General features: G+C 50.6%; 1 protein-coding gene across 1 annotated transcript in view; it reads right to left on the reverse strand.

Annotated features, from left to right (window-relative positions):
* Window positions 1-13,139, reverse strand: part of parpbp (PARP1 binding protein) — a 42,468-nt gene that overhangs the window by 12,984 nt on the left and 16,345 nt on the right. The window lies entirely within an intron of this gene.

Consider the following 13,139-nt stretch of genomic DNA (forward strand, 5'->3'; position numbering starts at 1 on the left):
AAGCCTTCCTTACTAACATCTTGGAGCTTGTTTCAAACTTGGGAGTGCTGGTCCACAACCTAGTTAAGCAACAGCCTGACTTAGTCAAAGTCATACCTTACAGGCTACATCCCAGACACCACCATCACCATCCCTGGGAGTGTCCTATCCCACTGGCACAGTGGGATACAGTCAGGAGGGAGTTGCCCTGGGAGTCTTCAACATCGACTCCAGACCCCATGAAATCTAATAGCATCAGGTCAAACATGGGCAAGGAAACCTCCTGCTGATTACCACGTACTGCCCTCCCTCAGCTGATAGAGAGAGAGAGGGCGAGAAAGAGAGATATACGGAGAGGTTTAGGGACGGAATTCCAGAGCTTAGGGCTCCAGGCAGCTGAAGGCTTGGCTGCCAATGGTGGAGCGATGGAAATTGGGGATGTTCAAGAGGCCAGGCTTGGAAGATTGAGCAAAGGGATGCAAATGTACATAAATCGTTGATGGTGGCAGGCTGGAATTGGAGGAGTGCAGAGATCTCAGAGGGTTGTGAGGCTGGAGGAGGTTAAGGTTATGGGTTGGGGGGTGGGGTGGGGGGTGGGGGGGCAGGGAGTGGGGGGTGGTGAGGTCCTGTTAGGATTTGAAAACAAGGGTGAGCATTTTAGGATCAAGGTGTTGCTGGACTGGGAACCAATGTAAGTCAGCCAACACGATGGGGTGATGGGTGGATGGGCCTGGTGGGGGTTAGGACACAGGGCAGCAGAATTTTGGATGAGCTTAAGTTTACAGGGGGTTTACTTGGAGGAAGCAATGAGCAATGCAAAGCACAGAATGTACTCTGGTGGAGAACTTCAATGTCCATCAGCAAGAGTGGCTCGGTAGCACTGACTGAGCTGGCTGAGTCCTGAAAGACGTACCTGCCAGACTGGGTCTGGGGCTGGTGGTGAGGGAACTGATATGAGGGAAAAACCTACTTGATCTTGCTCTCACCAATCTACCTGTCGCAAATGCATCTGCCCATTAGTGTTGGTGAGAGTGATCACAACGCCCTTGTGCAGAAGAAGTCCCATCTTTGGACTGAGCACACCTGCCATTGCTTCATGTGACACTACCACCATACTAAATGGGATAGGTTCGGAATAGAAAGCCCAAGACTGGGTATCCATGAGGCGCTGTGGGCCATCAGCAGCAGCAGAATCGTATACAGCCACAATCTGCAACCTCATGGCCCGGCACATCCCCCCACTCCACCATTACCACCAAGCCTGGGGATCAACCCTGGTTCAATGAAGAGTGCAGGAGGGCATGTCAGGAGCAGCACCAGGCATACCTGTAAATGAGGTGTCAACCTGGTGAAGCTATAACACAGGACTTCATGCTAAACAGCGGAAACAGCATGCGACAGACAGAGCTAAGTGATCCCACAACCAACAGATCAGATCAAAACTAGACTTGTAACACCCAGAATGTTGACGGTGATGGGGTTATTTGACTGAGGTTTATTCAGATTTTGAAAGGAATTGCTAGGGTAGATAGAAAAAGCTTTTCCTGCTGATAGTGGGCAAGTCTAGGACAAGGGGACATAACAGTAGAATCCGACCAGGCCATTCAGAAAAGAAGTTTAGCAACAATTCATGCAGTGGTGGAACTCTCTCCCACAAAACACAGATGTTAGCTTAATTAGTAATTCACAATCTGAAATGGATAGATTTTTGTTACACAAGAGTATAAAAGGATATGGAGCCAATGCTGATGGATGGAGTTTGGATAAAAATCAGCCATGACTTCACTGAATATCAGGAGGGGCCCGAGGGGCTGAATGGCCTCCAATGTTCCAAAACTTGTGCTTTGATCATTTCTGTCTGGCTTCAGTTAAATTTATTCTCATTTATATCATTTCCTTCCTTAATAAATCCTAACCTGCTGGTGCTTTTCTGGAACTGGCAAGAGAAATAGAGGCAGAGAGAGAGAGAGAGAGAGGTACAATGAGAGGGAGGGAGAGAGAGAGAGAGGTACAATGAGAGGGAGAGCGAGAGAGAGGGACAATGAGAGGGAGAGAGAGAGAGGGGTACAACAAGAGGGAGAGAGAGAGAGGGGTACAACAAGAGGGAGAGAGAGAGAGGTACAACGAGAGGGAGAGAGAGAGAGAGAGGTACAATGAGAGGGAGAGAGAGAGAGAGGTACAACGAGAGGGAGAGAGAGAGAGAGAGGTACAACGAGAGGGAGAGAGAGAGAGAGAGAGAGGTACAATGAGAGGGAGAGAGAGAGAGAGAGGTACAATGACAGGGAGAGAGAGAGAGAGAGGTACAATGAGAGAGAGAGAGAGAGGTACAATGAGAGGGAGAGAGAGAGTGAGAGAGAGGTACAACGAGAGGGAGAGGGAGAGAGAGAGAGAGGTACAATGAGAGGGAGAGGGAGAGAGAGAGAGAGGTACAATGAGAGGGAGAGGGAGAGAGAGAGGTACAATGAGAGGGAGAGAGAGAGAGAGAGAGGTACAACGAGAGAGAGAGAGGGAGGGAGAGGTACAACGAGAGAGAGAGAGGGGGGGTACAACGAGAGGGAGAGAGAGAGGTACAACGAAAGGGAGAGAGAGAGTGGGAGAGAGGTACAACGAAAGGGAGAGAGAGAGAGAGAGAGAGAGGTACAACGAGAGGGAGAGAGAGAGAGAGAGAGAGGTACAATGAGCGGGAGAGAGAGAGAGAGAGAGGTGTACAACGAGAGGGAGAGAGAGAGAGATACAATGAGAGGGAGGGGGAGAGAGAGAGAGAGAGAGAGAGAGGTACAACGAGAGGGAGAGGGAGTGATACGAGAGGGAGGGAGAGAGAGAGAGAGAGAGGTACAACGAGAGGGAGAGTGAGAGAGAGAGAGGTGTACAATGAGAGGGAGAGAGAGGGAGATACAATGAGAGGGAGGGGGAGAGAGAGAGAGAGAGAGGGAGATACAAAGAGAGAGAGAGAGAGGGAGATACAAAGAGAGAGAGAGAGAGGGAGATACAAAGAGAGAGAGAGAGAGGGAGATACAAAGAGAGAGAGAGAGAGGGAGAGACAAAGAGAAAGATAGAGAGGGAGGGACAAAGAGAAAGATAGAGAGGGAGGGACAAAGAGAAAGATAGAGAGGGAGGGACAAAGAGAAAGATAGAGAGGGAGGGACAAAGAGAAAGATAGAGAGGGAGGGACAAAGAGAAAGATAGAGAGGGAGGGACAAAGAGAAAGATAGAGAGGGAGGGACAAAGAGAAAGATAGAGAGGGAGGGACAAAGAGAAAGATAGAGAGGGAGGGACAAAGAGAAAGATAGAGAGGGAGGGACAAAGAGAAAGATAGAGAGGGAGGGACAAAGAGAAAGATAGAGAGGGAGGGACAAAGAGAAAGATAGAGAGGGAGGGACAAAGAGAAAGATAGAGAGGGAGGGACAAAGAGAAAGATAGAGAGGGAGGGACAAAGAGAAAGATAGAGAGGGAGGGACAAAGAGAAAGATAGAGAGGGAGGGACAAAGAGAAAGATAGAGAGGGAGGGACAAAGAGAAAGATAGAGAGGGAGGGACAAAGAGAAAGATAGAGAGGGAGGGACACGTACGGAGAGAGGGAGGGACACGTACGGAGAGAGGGAGGGACACGTACGGAGAGAGGGAGGGACACGTACGGAGAGAGGGAGGGACACGTACGGAGAGAGGGAGGGACACGTACGGAGAGAGGGAGGGACACGTACGGAGAGAGGGAGGGACACGTACGGAGAGAGGGAGGGACACGTACGGAGAGAGGGAGGGACACGTACGGAGAGAGGGAGGGACACGTACGGAGAGAGGGAGGGACACGTACGGAGAGAGGGAGGGACACGTACGGAGAGAGGGAGGGACACGTACGGAGAGAGGGAGGGACACGTACGGAGAGAGGGAGGGACACGTACGGAGAGAGGGAGGGACACGTACGGAGAGAGGGAGGGACACGTACGGAGAGAGGGAGGGACACGTACGGAGAGAGGGAGGGACACGTACGGAGAGAGGGAGGGACACGTACGGAGAGAGGGAGGGACACGTACGGAGAGAGGGAGGGACACGTACGGAGAGAGGGAGGGACACGTACGGAGAGAGGGAGGGACACGTACGGAGAGAGGGAGGGACACGTACGGAGAGAGGGAGGGACACGTACGGAGAGAGGGAGGGACACGTACGGAGAGAGGGAGGGACACGTACGGAGAGAGGGAGGGACACGTACGGAGAGAGGGAGGGACACGTACGGAGAGAGGGAGGGACACGTACGGAGAGAGGGAGGGACACGTACGGAGAGAGGGAGGGACACGTACGGAGAGAGGGAGGGACACGTACGGAGAGAGGGAGGGACACGTACGGAGAGAGGGAGGGACACGTACGGAGAGAGGGAGGGACACGTACGGAGAGAGGGAGGGACACGTACGGAGAGAGGGAGGGACACGTACGGAGAGAGGGAGGGACACGTACGGAGAGAGGGAGGGACACGTACGGAGAGAGGGAGGGACACGTACGGAGAGAGGGAGGGACACGTACGGAGAGAGGGAGGGACACGTACGGAGAGAGGGAGGGACACGTACGGAGAGAGGGAGGGACACGTACGGAGAGAGGGAGGGACACGTACGGAGAGAGGGAGGGACACGTACGGAGAGAGGGAGGGACACGTACGGAGAGAGGGAGGGACACGTACGGAGAGAGGGAGGGACACGTACGGAGAGAGGGAGGGACACGTACGGAGAGAGGGAGGGACACGTACGGAGAGAGGGAGGGACACGTACGGAGAGAGGGAGGGACACGTACGGAGAGAGGGAGGGACACGTACGGAGAGAGGGAGGGACACGTACGGAGAGAGGGAGGGACACGTACGGAGAGAGGGAGGGACACGTACGGAGAGAGGGAGGGACACGTACGGAGAGAGGGAGGGACACGTACGGAGAGAGGGAGGGACACGTACGGAGAGAGGGAGGGACACGTACGGAGAGAGGGAGGGACACGTACGGAGAGAGGGAGGGACACGTACGGAGAGAGGGAGGGACACGTACGGAGAGAGGGAGGGACACGTACGGAGAGAGGGAGGGACACGTACGGAGAGAGGGAAAGATGCGGAGAGAATTGCAACAGAGACACTCTGACCAAGGATCTGTCAAGTTTCATTTATCCTTTCCTGCTCAGTTGGAATTGGGAACTTGCTCTGTTTGGAATCAGGTGCCAGCCAATATTCGAGCTTTATCACTGGGTTTCAACTTCACTCCAGATTCAGTCTTTTTAAAATATCTTTCCATTGTCCGTGTGACCTCGGCAGTGCGATACCAGCTCTGCTTAACAAGTGAAGGTGGAACAAGTATAACATCGCAATAACCAAATTACAATTTACAAATGCCTCGAAGAGGCAGAGTACAGAACCTGCTATGGCTGTTACTGGGTTAGCAATTCAGGGGCCTGGACTAGAGATTCAGGGAACGAGAGTTCAAATCCCAACACAACAACTGCAGCATTTCAATTGAGTTTTAAAAATCGGGAAAAGCAGCAAAATCAGCACGGTGACCGTCACACCGTCGGCACGGTGACGGAAACGCTGTCGGCACGGTGGCCATCACGCCATCGGCACGGTGGCCGTCACGCCGTCGGCCCGGTGGCCGTCACACCATCGGCACAGTGGCCGTCACGCTGTCACGCTGTCGGTACGGTGACCGTCACGCTGTCACGCTGTCGGTACGGTGACCGTCACGCTGTCACGCTGTCGGTACGGTGACCGTCACGATGTCACGCTGTCGGCACAGTGGCCGTCACACCGTCGGCACGGTCACCGTCACGCTGTCGGTACGGTGACCGTCACGCTGTCGGCACGGTCACCGTCACGCTGTCACGCCATCAGCACGGTGGCCGTCACGCTGTCACGCTGTCGGCACGGTCACCGTCACGCTGTCGGCACGGTCACCGTCACGCTGTCGGCACGGTCACCGTCACGCTGTCGGCACGGTCACCGTCACGCTGTCGGCACGGTAACCGTCACGCTGTCGGCGCGGTAACTGTCACGCTGTCACGCTGTCAGCACGGTAACCGTCACGCTGTCAGCACGGTGGCCGTCACGCTGTCGGCACGGTAACCGTCACGCTGTCGGCGCGGTAACCGTCACGCTGTCAGCACGGTGGTCGTCACGCTGTCGGCACGGTAACTGTCACGCTGTCACGCTGTCAGCACGGTAACCGTCACGCTGTCGGCACGGTCACCGTCACGCTGTCGGCACGGTAACCGTCACGCTGTCGGCACGGTAACTGTCACGCTGTCACGCTGTCAGCACGGTAACCGTCACGCTGTCGGCACGGTGGCCGTCACGCTGTCAGATTCTAAACACCTAACCAGTTCACTAACCCAGAAACAGGAAACAGGCCATTCTTACCCAGTTTCGAACCAGACCCACAACATGGTTGGCTCTTGACTGCCTCAGTTTATGAAAGCAGCCCGCCACCACCTCCTCAGGTCAACACGGGGTAAATAGGGCATTAGTTCCGGACTCTCCAGCCAGGAGCATCAGCCTTTCAGCAGACACCTAACCAAACCTTGAGAATTTTCAGCGCGTCAGTGAGATCACTTTAAGCTCCAGAGAATGTCAACCTATTCTACTCAGTATCCTGCTCATTTCAGTCATTAAGACAGATTATCTGGTCATTGTCACATGGCTGTTTGTGGGAGTTTGTTGTGCACAAATTGGCTGCCACGTCCCCAACATTACCACAGTGACAGCAATTTTAAAAGCACTTCATTGACTGTAAAGTACTTTGGGACAACCAGAGGTCATGAACGGTGTTATACAAATGGAAGCCTTTCTGTGTAAGCAACGAAAGGAATGGCCTAAAGAGCAGAGGCACCCACTAGTTTGCAAATGTATGTAAGACATATAGACGCACACAGACAGATGCACGCACACCTGGCTGTCATAATGTAGCCTAAATGTTGCAGAGAAAATTTTGATAAAGTCATAATTGTGCTTAACAGACAAGACATAATGAAAATAAAATAACGACTATTAGCGTAATGAAAAAAACCTGTTGCTTCGCAGAAAGGAAACGCTGAAAGTAAAGGTTGGATTGGGAAAGGACATTAAGCTCCAACCTGATAGAGCTGGACCCTGACCTCATAACAGTGAAGATATTTGGCCAATTCCAAATCGTGTAATAATTGACAGATTATAAAAATAAACCAAATGCAAGGCTCACTAGCAATTCTGCTGATGTCGCTCAGCATTACTAGGAATTCAGGACAATGCCACGGTTCTGATCGTTTAAAGAGAAATGCAGATATAACAAACAAGTTTGCCAAACAAAACAGTGTTGGTGAAGATGGTCCAACCATTGCACCATGAGGATTGGAGACCTCAGCACTTAACACATTCCAGCTTCCCAAGTTGCCTTTATTGGACACATGGAACTAGCCATTTGCCATTAGAGAGCTGCTTATAAAAAGAATTACATTTATATAGCACCTTTTGCAATCTCAAGTTGTTAGAGAGTGCTTTACAGCTAATATATTACTTTCAAGGTGTAGACACCGCTATAACACGGAGCCAATTTGCACACAGCAAGCCCCCACAAATAGCAAATTTATAATAATGACTGATATTTCTATTTGTGTAGCGATTTTAGTCGAGGGATAAATATTAGGCAGGACACCAGGGAGAATGTCCCTCTTTTCCTCAAATACTGTAGTGGGATCTTTTATGTCCACCTGAGAAGACCAAAGAATTTCATGTCTCATCATAAAGACAGTGTCTCAGTGTCAGGGAGCTCCCTCAGTGCCGCACTGCAGTGCCAGACCTGGTTCTGTGTCCAAGTTTCCGGTGCGGGACTTGACTTGAATCCACAGCCATCCAAATTAAAGGACAAAATTCAGGGGTCAGCAAGAGTGCACATTTAGCAGTACGCTTCCTGTCCCCACAGCAGCCCCTGGAGGCAGCCTGAGCAGACCCATAACTAAAGGCTGCAGACCAAGGACTTCCAAGTGTAGGGGAAGCCATTGCCTCATTTTACAAGTTGAGAGTGGGCTTCCCACACTGTTCCTGGTCTCCTACACTGTTTAAATCAAGCTGAAGGAACAACACCTCATTTTTTGATTAACTTTCCAGGCTCAACATTGAATTCAATAATTTCAGGTCCTAATCTCTGCTTCCATTTTTTTTTCAGACAGCAGCTTTTGCTAATGGTTCTGCTGTTGTTATTTACACCTCCTCTAGGCCCAGCTTTTATTTCTTTACTTGCTCCTCTTCGAACTTGAACCATCTTTTTCTGTCATTTAATTTCTCCTACCTTCCATCGTATCATTGACCTCCACACCCACCCCACCCTTCCCTGCCTCTATCCTTGCTTAAATCGGTTACATCTCCAACTTTTCCAATTCTGAAGAAAGGTCATTGACCCAAAATATTGGGTAAGAAATTGGATAGTGTTTTTTTAGGTGCAGGAATCGCGATTCATGACTTGCCCATTCAGATTAAGGTAGGTAAGACTGACCTACGGCTGCACTGTAAAGGAAATCTGCATAAACACATTACTGCAATGTAAATTATTGCAAAGTGAACACGGAGGGAGAGAGAGGGTTCCATTGTGGGGGGTGGGGGTGGTGGAACACTAGGTGCATTCATGGTGCAGATGGGCAGGAGGGAAAATGCCAAGATTCTACATGGCACCAAGGACCACCCTCAGAAGGCATTGGGTGCAGGGGACCTGGAAGATCAACTCCCAGAATCTGGACCTTTCATTCCCAGATGGAGTTTAGAAGGATGAGGGGGGATCTGATTGAAACTTACAGAATACTGAAAGGCCTGGATAGAGTGGACGTGGGGAAGATGTTTCCATTAGTAGGAGAAACTAGGACCCGAGGGCACAGCCTCAGAGTAAAGGGAAGACCTTTTAGAACAGAGATGAGGAGAAACTTCTTTAGCCAGAGAGTGGTGAATCTATGGAATTCATTGCCACAGAAGGCTGTGGAGGCCAGGTCATTGAGTGTATTTAAGACCAAGATAGATAGGTTCTTGATTGGTAAGGGGATCAAAGGTTACGGGGAGAAGGCGGGAGAATGGGGTTGAGAAACTTATCAGCCATGATTGAATGGCGGAGCAGACTCGATGGGCCGAATGGCCTAATTTCTGCTCCTATGTCTTATGGACCTGAGGGCTCGGCAGCAATGTCACAAGAAATCTACTGACTTCATTCAGGTGGCCAATGTCATGTGAAGGCTCATTCACTGACAGTTCCCACACATCACATCACAATCACTCACCCAGCAGCGAGCCCAAACACCCAGATTCTCCACCTCACATGCCTACCAATACTGCCAGCCTCACACCCACCCCCCCAGTGCAGTTTCTTATTCATTCATGGGGTGTAGGTGTCGCTGGCAAGGCCAGCATTTATTGCCCATCCCTAATTGCCCCTCGCTGTGGGTCTGCAGATACATGTAGCAGACTGGGTAAGGATGGCAGATTTCCTTCCCTAAAGGACGTCAATCAACCAGATGGGTTTTTATGATAATCGACAACGGGTTCATGGTCACCATTACTGAGACTAACTTTCAATTCCAGCTTTATTAATTTGATTTCATGACATTAGGGCCGGGCCTCTGGATTACTAGTGCAGTGACATTACCACGACATCTCCACTGGCTTCCACATACCTTCAGCTATTCGGCTATGGCAGGCACATCACCCAAGCATGATGCAACACAATCACCGGCATTCGGCCCTGTCTCTTGCAGGACACAACAGAATGGGGCGGAGCAGAGCAGGACTGGCAGAGGTTGCCTGCATCTCCTGAGGCTATGGGACAGAAGCTGGCCACATCTTTGCAGCAAGCCGCGACAGAGACCGTGGCATCCAATCACTGAGCAGGTTGAGGAATCACAGAATCGTTACAGCACAGGAGGCCATTCAGCCCATTGTGTCGGTACCAGCTCTCCAAATGAGCATTTCACCTAGTGTCATTCTCCTGCCTTCTCTCCATAACCCTGCAGATTGTTTCCTTTCAACTAATCATCGAATTCCCTCCTAAATGCCTCGATTGAATCTGCTTCTACCACACTCTGAGACAATGCATTCCAATGAGTCTTTGGAACTCTCTTCCTGAAAAGCTGGTGGAAGCAGAGTCTTTGGATATTTTTTAAGGCAGAGGTGGATAGATTCTTGGTAAGCAAGGGGGTCGTAGGTCATCGGGGGTGATAGGTCATCGGGGGTAGGTGGGATGCAGATTTCAGGTTACTATCAGATCAGCCATGATCTTATGAAATGGTGGAGCAGGCTCGAGGGGCTGAATGGCCTACTCCTGCTCCTTGTCTGTATGTTATGTTTCTGCCTTATCCTCCTTCTCACCTCCAAGTTCAGCCTCATCCTGCTGTTGGACGTCATGAGCAGGCTGATGACGGTGTCACCATGAACCTCTTGCTTCCTGCCCCAAATCCCTCTCCTTACTCCAACTCTCCTCTTCCAATTTCCTCCCTCCAGGTCCCTCAGATCTGTTGCCTGCCACAGTCTCAGGCACAGCACCCAGGAAACAACAGCATCACTTCATCTCACACAGATCGGTCGTCCGAAACCCGGCACAGTCGGGAGCGAGACGATGCCAGGCTTCGGATTTTCCTGGATCTTGGACGATAAAAATCGGATGGCCTATCCCAGGCCAAATTCAATGAATATGTGATACATGAATGTTCTAGCCCTGGAGAGGGTCCAGAGGAGGTTCACGAGCACGATCCCAGGAATGAAAGGCTTAACATATGAGGAACGTTTGAGGACTCTGGGTCTATACTCGATGGAGTTTAGAAGGATGAGGGGGGATCTGATTGAAACTTACAGAATACTGAAAGGCCTGGATAGAGTGGACATGGGGAAGATGTTTCCATTAGTAGGAGAGACTAGCACAGCCTCAGAGTTAAGGGAAGACCTTTTGGAACAGAGATGAGGAGAAACTTCTTGGTGAATCTATGGAATTCATTGCCACAGAAGGCTGTGGAGGCCAGGTCATTGAGTGTATTTAAGACGGAGATAGATAGGTTCTTGATTGGTAAGGGGATCAAAGGTTACGGGGAGAAGGCGGGAGAATGGGGTTGAGAAACTTATCATCCATGATTGAATGGTGGAGCACACTCGATGGGCCGAATGGCCTAATTTTTGCTCCTATGTCTTATGGTCTTATGAAATAAAGTGTGGTATGTGATATAGTCTATGAAACATATAAAGTATACAATGGAGGTAGCTGCTGGCCTCTTTTTCATGCTTGCAATGGCAAAAGCACGGGAAATCACAATAAGCCCCCTAGCGCCAGTATGATATGAGAACCACAACAGCACTGACAGCAGGCAGGCAGAGGTCGAGTGGTTCAGGCCAGGTCAGGCCAAGGGTCATTCGGGTCAGCTTGGGGCATGTGAGCTGGACCGGCGTGTCACTGTAAACAAAGCAGCAAAGCCGATAGGCTGGAATGAGTAGGTTGCCTTCTGGGGAAAGGTTGGACAGACTGGGCTTGTTTCCACTGGAGTTTAGAGGAGTGAGGGGTGATTTGATTGAAGTATACAAGATCCTGAACGGCCTTGACAAGGTGGACGTGGAAAGGATGTTTCCTCTTTCGGTGAGTCCAGAACTAGGGGGGCACTGTTTTGAAATTAGGGGTCGCCCTTTTAGGACAGAGATGAGGAGAAATTTTTTCTCTCAGAGGGTTGTGTGACTTTGGAACTCTCTGCTTCAGAAGGTGGTGGAGGCAGGGTCATTGAATAGTTTTGAGGTGGAGTGAGATAGATTCCCTTGCCTAACAAGAATCTAAAGTTATCGGGGTTAAATGGGAATGTGGAATTCAAAACACAAAAAGATCACCCATGATCTTATTGAGTGGTGGAGCGGGCTCGAGGGGCCGAATGGCCTCCTCCTGTTCCTATTTATGTTCTTATGATAACGTGTCTGGTGTACCATCGAGAACTAGCGCCAAACTGAATTGTCCTGGTATTTGGATAATAAGTCCGAACTTCATTTAACTGAATATCAAATGGAACATTTTCAAAAACGTCCAGTTTTGGTCAGCTGGATTTTGGATGTCCAACCTGTCACCAGCTCAGAGACTTGGCATTGCACATAGCTTGGAGGTGAGTAGAGAGTTGGGATCAGTGTGCGGTGAATCATCCAGGCATGAGTGGGCTGCAAATAGGCCTTGGGGAAAAGATGGTTTGTTTGCCAGCTCATCAGAAGGTGAGGTCTCAGACAAGTTCTGCTGCAGAGGGCTCAGTTGAGGACTTCAGTGGGGCAGAATACAGGAGAACGCTGGGTACATTGGCTGCTGGACATCTGCCTCCAACACAGCATCCTGCAGTAGACCCTGAGGCACAGACACCACGGCCCCTATGCCTGTTGCAGCCTGTGTTTGGACAGGTCACATACGCCTCTGGCCACCTCTGTGAGGACACAGCAACACTCTCCGGAAAATCCAGCAAGTCAACAAAACACCTCCAAAAACACTTCAGGTCACTTTCAGACACTTTGCAATAGAATATATTCCAAAGGGATGAATTATCGGCAAGTTGGGTGTCAGACCCTTTAAATAACACTAGCGCAGGCTCATGCTCATAGTTCATCAAGAGAACAACAGAGAGGTTGACCGCATGTACATTGACCAAAAAGGAAACCTGGCGTCACACCAGCCAGCTGGGGAACATCAGGATGGCATCCATTCAAGGTCCTCTGGAACACAAAGGGGACACCTGTTTGTGCCAGTCTTATCCAGCAATGCCGAGTGGATTGTGCAGGTTTGTAGCTGGCAGCCCAGGGTAGACAGGTAGACCCACACAAGGTAGCAACCCTACATGAGGCAACTTCACACCCATTAGCAGTCTTACTCTCCACTCTCCATTGCCTGACCTGCTGAGCAGTTCTATGCATTCGTATTTTTTTTTTTTATTATTATTTCAGGTTTCCAGCATCCCTGCTTTTGTGAAAAGATGCTCTGTCCTTTTCCCCTGTCTATCAGCTCCTATGTTTCAACGTTGATCCAAGCAGCCCAGATACTCACATTAAAAAAAGCTGGGGCCCAGTGAGTGTGCAGGTCACAGCCAAGTCTGTGGCTGTTCTGGCAGCCTGCAGGCCAACGTACAGCTGTAGACCACTGCAACAGCTGGGGAGCGTTTAGGCCCTCCCTAGGATTTGGTCAGATG

The sequence above is a fragment of the Cetorhinus maximus genome, chromosome 22, assembly GCF_964194155.1.
Source record: "Cetorhinus maximus chromosome 22, sCetMax3.hap1.1, whole genome shotgun sequence".
NCBI classification, from domain to species: Eukaryota; Metazoa; Chordata; class Chondrichthyes; order Lamniformes; family Cetorhinidae; genus Cetorhinus; species Cetorhinus maximus.